This window comes from Drosophila suzukii, chromosome 3, assembly GCF_043229965.1.
Source record: "Drosophila suzukii chromosome 3, CBGP_Dsuzu_IsoJpt1.0, whole genome shotgun sequence".
Taxonomy (NCBI): Eukaryota; Metazoa; Arthropoda; class Insecta; order Diptera; family Drosophilidae; genus Drosophila; species Drosophila suzukii.
Window position 1 is genome coordinate 60,389,887 of NC_092082.1, and position 8,524 is coordinate 60,398,410.

Consider the following 8,524-nt stretch of genomic DNA (forward strand, 5'->3'; position numbering starts at 1 on the left):
AAGTAGGGGAGAGGGGGGTCAGGATAGTTAAGGGGAGAGGATAGTTTGTGGCCCTAGCGGCTAAGCGGCACGTTTAAAATGCGCGCTGCTTTACTGAAGTGCCTTAGAATACTAGAGGGCGACACAAAAAAATTGAGTTTATAGCGCCATCAGTTGACGAAGCTATGAATTAATTTCTGTCAACGTCAGTTATGACAAAATATTTTCATTCTGTTCGAGACACTTTTTTGGGCACTGGTTGCTCGCGGGATTTTTTGATGTAAGTATTATCTGAAGCCAAACTTCGTGCCAAACGCGTATCTGTGTTTCATTTTCTTGTGCTCTTCATTATCGGTGACATTTTGCAACAATTCAAATCACTCCCTGTGGGACAAGGATAGTTGAAAGTAGTGTGTAAAAATACGGATATTGTTGAAGTATATATGTACAGTTACGACCATGAAAATAGTACTGCCACTTAGAACAACATTGGAAAGGAAGTTTTCGGTACTTTTATCGATTTCCTTAGAACGTGTTTCCACTTTTTGCTCAGAATGGAACATAAGTAAGAAGAAAGAGAGAAAGTTTCGTTAGATTTGCCACGGGAAGAGTAATTTTTTATTATAATTAGAATATGCAAGCTAAAATGGCCGCTCATTAAAATAGTAGTGCTTAATGTGAGAAGTTGTAAAAAAAACTTAAGAAGTTAAAAACGTCATTAGTAAGTTAAGATACGTGTTATTTATTTTAATGATGAAAATTAAAAAAACTATTTTTTTAGTGGGCCGTGGCAAGCACTGTTCGCCCGAAATGAGAAATTTAATTATTCTATTAAAAAATAAAGGAAAAACGTACAAGAAAATTGAAAACATATTTGGATGCTCATCTACCATGATATTTAAATCCATTAAGGCAGAAAATCGGGGTGGAAAGCTTAAAACTACTGCGGTAGACGATAGACAGATTGAGCGAACCTCCACGATCATCCCATTTGCTTCTGCAGGGCAGAACTAAATCTGGCGATTAGTCTGTATTTGCCAGAAGTCCAAGAAAGGTTCCCCTTTTGACACAGAAGCACATAGTTGCAAGAATGGAGTTGGCGAAATTGCATAGAGACTGGCCTATTAACAAAGTGCGCAATATACTTTGGACTGATGAGAGTAAAATTTTTTCTGTTTGGTGGTACTGGTTCTAGAGAGTATGTTCGACGTCCACCTAACCAAGAATTTCACCCAAAGTTCACAAAAAAGACCGTTAAACACGGTGGCCTGAGCATCTGATTTGGGCATGTATTTCTTATGCTGGGGTTGTTCGGATACATAAGATAGATGGCATTATGGACAGTAATGTTTACGTAGATATTTTGGAAAACACTATGCTACCTTATGCCAGTTGGGAAATGCCCTTAAAGTGGACGTTCCAACACGATAATGATCCGAAACACAGAAGTAAGCACGCGAAGGCTTGGTTTGCATCCCAAGAGATCGACGTAATGACTTGTGGGAGGATGTTAAGAGAGCTGTATCTATTGTAAAACCAATAAACAAAACTCAGCTGTGGATGGTGGTTAAGCATCATTCCTATAAAGCGGTGCCAAGACCTTATCGATTCCGTGCCACGCCGTTGCACCTGAGTGTTGCAGGATAACGGATATTCAACTAAATATTAGATTCTAGATAATAAGAGATTATGACTTTTGGAGATATTTTGGAGTTTTTAGTAAAGTTTTTTTAATTTTTAGTAGACACTACTATTTTTATGAGCGGCCAAATATTGTGATTTTTTTGTTTATAAGCCCTGAAGTGCAAACTATAATAATTTATAATAACAAAATCAGCTGAACTGATAAAATTATGTATGTAAATTGTTATTTTGAAAACATCGTTGAAATAAATTGTGATTATCAATCGATTTTCCTGCCTATCGTGGTGACCTCAAGTTCACTACTATGTTCATGATCATAGCTGTATATAGTGTTTATGACTTGTAGGTGCTTACACCATGGTTCGTACAAGCGAAAGACTGTGCCAATAGACAAGACGAAATTGGAAACCGCGATGAAGGCTGCTCAAAACGAAAGCTCAATTTCAAAGGCAGCAAAAACATTTCAACTAAACTTTGAAACTGCGAATCTATATCAATCGCTCACGGCAGGACTTAGGAGCTGAACCGCAATTAAAGAAAATAACTCCGAGGTGGCAATGCAATAAGAGAAACTGAAGAATATTATAGTGCTGGCTATCAAACATTGCGCAACAACGTCCATTGCCAAAAAAAAGCAGGTTACCAAGTCCAAATAGCCTTGAAAATGCCACAGGTACGAAATGGGCTTATGTTTTCAAATAAATCTCCTAGGACTCGATCCCGCAACCTTACGCACGGCAGGCGGATGTCCTAACAAAACAAACATACACAAGTATTTTCAATTTCATACTTTATTTAAGTACAAAATGTTCTTAATTAGAGAATTTAATTCTTAATTAATAATTAATTAATCTTTATTCTAGAATGTTTGTGAACTAAATGTAAATATATTTTTAGAATTTTGTGAACTTAAGTTTTATTTCTTCTTTAAGATATTAACACCAGTTTATTTTAAATTAAGTACTTTTTGTGATCAATTTAAGAATGCATTATTCTTAGGTCTAGTAGCAATCTTACTTGGTTTCTCCAGTTTATTGAATAATGTTCTTGAATAAAGCACATGTTCGGGTGATTTGGGGTTTAAGGATGATTTATTCTTGTTTCAAAAACGCGCAGCATATTTATTCTTAAAACAAGGCAGAACGCTATAGTCGTGTACCTCGACTATCGGATACCCGTTACTCAGCTAAAGTGACCAAAGGGAAATGGAGATATGCAAGCAGCAAAGCGAGATTGAAATGCGCCACCTACCGGCGGTAGACAGATTTAAGCGTTATGGGCGTTAGAGTGGGCATGGCAATTTTTTTTTGGATCAATCGATAGGTATTGACGAGACCAATACATTTCAGTTAACATTTTTTATCTAGCATGAAAATTGTGGGCGCCACAGGCTTGGGCGGTTTGTGGGCGTTAGAGTGGGGGTGGCAAACTTTTTTTCGGGTCAATCGATAGATATTGACGAGAACAATACAATTCAGCTATAATTTTTTATTCTAGCATCAAAACTGTAGGAGCCACAGTTTTGGGCGGTTTGTGGGCGTTAGAGTGAGCGTGGCACTCTGCTGAAACAAACTTGCGCTGCGTAAGAAGCACAGGAATCTGCACGCCAAATCTCAATAGCATAGCTCCCATAGTTTCCGAGATCTCAGCGTTCATCCGGACAGACAGACAGACGGACAGTAGGACATGGCTAGATCGACTCGGCTAGTGATCCTGATCAAGAATATATATACTTTATGGGGTCGGAAACGCTTCCTTCTGCCTGTTACATACTTTCCGACGAATCTAGTATACCCTTTTACTCTACGAGTAACGGGTATAACAAGCTCATAAATACTATCGGAAATCAAGTATAAGTCGCGCTTAAATTCAAGATGCGTTTTTTTGGCATCCCTGTTTATAACAGATCAGTTGTTCTGTTCCATAACATTTTTTGTTAAAAAGCGTGAAAAATGCGCAAGCAAGAGTAGATATTGAGCATCAGCAGAGGAAGGTCGCGTGTGTCTCAGTAATATTAATTTGTCAACTTGAGTATAAAAACTGTATCAATATAGTGTATTAATCGAAGAATAAATCACTAATAATCAAATAATAAATTTAGCGAAGAAAATGAAAGCCTTTATCTAAACACATTTTTTGTAATGCAGGTATTTACCAATTATTAAGAGACAGCTATGACGAATTATTTGCTCAAGTCAAGCGCAATGTTCTATGGTTTATCGAGACTTGACGTTTGGAAGCTTTCCAAAAGTTATTCCAAGAAGATTAAAACTGTTGTCCCAAAAAGTTGGCTGGATAATAAAATGGCCTGCCGACACTGGATATATGAGTTTATGAAACGCCATTGCAATTTGTCCCCACGAAACCGCAACCAACCAGTCTAGCACGCACGACAAGCTTTAATCGAAACAATGAAATTGTTTTACAAAAATGTAGGCACAGTGATGGACCAGCTAAAGGTGCAGCCGCAACATATATGGAATTATTACGATTGCACTTGCAGTTTCTGCAACTGGATCCACAATTCCACAATTTTTCATTTTTCCACGAGTCCGATTCTAACCGAGATTTTTAAATGGAGCACCACATGGATCAACTGGGACAGCAAATTAATCCGGATGGATAACTGCCGACAGTTTTCTACAGTTTTTGAATCACTTCGCGCGTCCAAAGATCACGCAAATTTGTTGGTACTTGATAACCAGTGCTGCCATTAAAAAAAGTACAGATGTGAAATGAAACGGAATCAGAGAACTACTCATTTATTTTAAAGCGTAGGATGCAGGATACAGGGATAGATTTCTTGAAAATTTATTATAAACAGATTTTCTCTAACCATATATTACAAACAAATAAAAGGTGTTGTTATGAAAAAAGCTAGATATGTCCCTGTTTATAACCATTCAAGCTTTGGATTACTGTGTGGACCATGACATTCATGTTGTTTCATTTCCGCCGAACTGCACGCATAAACTGCACCCTCTTGATCATAGTGTTTTCGGTCCATTTAAATAAGCTATTTGACAACTGGATGCGAAATCATCCAGGAAGAACGAATACAATTGCGGAAATAACTCGTTTATTTAATTAACCTTACAAAGCAGCGGTCACACCAACAAATATCCAGGCTGGATTTGAATGCACTGGAATCTTTTCTTTCAACGATAACATATTTACATCTTGACTTTATGCCTGCTAACCTTACTGATCGTCCATTCCCTGAAGAGAGCTTTCCCATTGGCCAATTATCCAATGAGGTCAACCAACTTCCAAAAGCACCATCACGAAAAATCACACAGACTGGTCGGAAGCGTCGTGTGACATCAATTTTGACGAGTGATAAAATGTTGGACTCATTGCGACAGGAACAGGTGGCTTCTACCATAAAGAAGGAAGAGGTCTACTAGTGGTCTTGGTGGTGGACGTGGTCGTGGTGGTGGTCGTAGTGGCGACAGTGGTAAATGCAATTGTCAACGGGAAAAAGTAAAAGCCTAACAAAGAGTGTCAATTTAATAAGAGGGAGAAAATGACACTACCCCTAGGATCATATTTTTGAGATCAGCCTGATCCTAACTAAGTGTCAAAAGTATCCTACATTATAAGAAAAATCTTATTTGAACCTAAAAAGGTTACTTCATTGTAACTTCATTACCGATAAAAGCTTTTGTGCTCAAGTATCGGTTATCATGGCATTTGAACTAAACACCCGCGGGAAACGTTGTGCAATAGACCAATTGGTAACGTTTCTGTCTGTGATGTACGATTTGTATACCCTTGCAGAGGGTATTATGATTTCAGTCAGAAGTTTTAAACGCAGTGAAGGTGCATTTCCGACCCCTTAAAGTATATATGTTCTTGATCAGCATCACTAGACGAGTCGATGTCCGTCTGTCGGTCCTTCCGCTGTCCGTATGAAAGCTATGATCTCGGAAACTACAAAATCTGCAAGTTTGTTTCGTCAGTGTGCCACGCCCACTCTGACGCCCACAAACCATCCAAAACTGTGGTGACTACAGTTTTTATGCTAGACAAAATTTTTTAACTGGAATGTATTGGACTCGTCAATACCTATCGATTGGTCTAAAAATAAGCCCACTCTAACGCCCACAAGCCGCTAGAAAACAAATTTTAACTGAAATTTATTAGTCTTGTCAATACCTATCGATTGACCCAAAAAAAAGTTTGCCACGCCCACTCTAACGCCCATAACGTTTAAATCTTTATACTGCCCACATAACCATACTTTTTTCACCGACATATAGCACGTATCTGTAGCATTAGTTGTTCATAAGCTATAAGCCTTTAAAATGTAGATTTTGAGATCTGGATTTCCCGCCAAACTACCGTTTTTTTCAAAAGTAGTGAAAGCGAAAGTTTTCTATTTCGAGCTTTTTAATACACGTGTATAGTCTTAAATACCCTAAAACAAAAAAAGGGACGTGACGTTTCTCTGCTTTGTACTGAGAACCTCTGCCGCAGCAGCGGATGGGCAGAACAATTCCGTATGCTCTATGTGGTTTTCACTGAGGAATTAAGTTATTTCCAGTTTGTGCCGTGACACGCCGTTGGCATTCCACATAGGCAAGACATCGACTATTTAGATTGTTGTGGTGCGAGCATCCTTTATAAGGACGTTTTGATTTTGCATTGTTGTTTTCATGAAGGACATAAAGTCCATCATACTTCGTTAAGGTTACCAACACGGCTGTTTTATGGTCCTAGAAATTTTAGACAATGTTAAACAGCGAGGTTCTTCCACTTTGGGATTTTTTGGCACTACTTGGCTGAAATCCGGCTTTAAGGATCTATTTTTACAAGTTAAACTTTGTATTCGTTGACAAGAATTGCGAGGGTTAAAAAAGGTGTTTTTTTAAAGTATTCTCCAGCAAGATTTTAACACTTTTGCATGCGCTTAAACCAATTGTCGAAGCACTTTTTCCACTCCGATTTTTTAAAAGCTTCAACAGCATAGCATATATGGTGCACAATGGTCAGTCTTCTCTGGTTCATTTTTCGAATTTCTCCGAAGACTTTAGGCAAACAAATTTTGGTGTACCACTCAGAACTGACCGTCCTACGTTGCTCAAGCGGAACAGTCGCCACTTGAACAGTTTTACCGAAGAAACAGGCGACTATTTGCTTAGAAGTTCTTTTTCCACGAACAATTTTCGGCCATTTGATGTTTTGTTTCGGGCTATTAAGCATAGCCCTGTGGCGATCTTATAAACCTCTTTTGAAAGAGAGCGATTGTATTTTTCCAAAATTTCATTGCACCAATCCACACGAGCCTTCTGTTGAGCGATTGTCAAATTATGCGGGATCCAACGAGAGCAAATCTTTTTGCGGCCAGGTGTGTATGCAGTATCGAATGTTTACTGGTGAATGAAATTCCTAAAGATGCCTTTATCTCACGTTGTGTCACATGATGATCTTGCATTATCAGTTCACGCACGGCATCAATGTTCTCTGGCACAACGACTGTTTTTGGACGACCTTCGTCATCGAGGAAGCGTCGGCCACGATTGTTTTAATTATACCATTGGTATAGGATGGTGTTTCGTCGCAATCCAAAGATTTTCCACGTGTAGATATTTATGGGTAAAATAAAAAAAATATTATAAAAAACAAAGAAGAACGCTTTTGTCGAGCACTTCGACTATCAGATACCCGTTACTCAGCTAAAGGGACCAAAGGGAGATGGAGATATGCAAGCAGCAAAGAGAGATTGTAATGCGCCACCTACCCGCGATCTCAATATATGGTTATGTGGGCAGACAGATTTAAGAGTTATGGGCGTGGCAAACTTTTTTGGGTCAATCGATGGAATTGAAAAGACCAATACATTTCAGTTACAATTTTTTTTCTAGAATGAAAGTTGTGGGCGCCACAGATTTGGGCGGCTTGTGGGCGTTAGAGTTGGCGTGCCATATTTGCGTAACAATCTTGCTCTGTGTGCAAGGCTACGGAATCTAAATCTAAATTCCCAATTCTCTACCTTTGATAGTTTCCGAGATATCCGCGTTCATACTCACGATTTTTTTGAAGGTTTGGTCGGTTTGTGGGTGTCAATCGATATAAGTTCATAAGAACAATACATTGTAGTCAAAATTTTTATTCTAGCATTAAAACTGTAGGAAGCAAACGTTTTTTGTGTCAATCGATGGATATTGACGAAACTAATATATTTCAGTTAAATTTTTTTTCTAGAATAAAAACTGTGGCGCCACAGGTTTGGGCGGTTTGTGGGAGTGACACACTGACGAAACAAACTTGCGCTGCGCAGGAACCTCTAGAATCTACATGCCTATTCCCAGTATTGCAGCTTCTATAGTTTCCGAGATCACAGCGTTCATATGGACAGACGGACGTGGCTAGATCGATTCGGCTAGAATATATTAGGTTGTCAAAAAAGTCCTGCGGTATTTTTATTAAATTTTCTATTGTTCATGAAATAGGTTACAATAACTCGATTTAAGTCAAGTCAACTTCATAATGCCCCTCTTATAGAAGCTATCTTCCCTATTGGCAAAAAACTCGGAGAACCAATTTTCACAGGACTCTCTTGGGGCCGACTTCAGACTACCAAGCGCGTTCGCCATGGACAGAAACAGGTGATAATGACTTGGTGCGTGATCCGGAACCTCCCATCCGAGCTCCCTGAGCTTCTGGCGCGTGACCAAAGATGTGTGTGGCCTGGCGTTGTCCTGATGGAAGACAATTCGTCCTCTGTTGACCAAAGATGGCCTCTTCTGCATGAGTGCTGCCTCCAATCGGTCCAGATGTTGGCAGTACAGGTCCGAATTAAGCGTTTGGCCATAGGGGAGCAGCTCATAGTGGATGATTCACTGCCAATCCCACCAAACGCACAGAAGAACTTTCCTGGCCGTCAATCCAGGCTCGT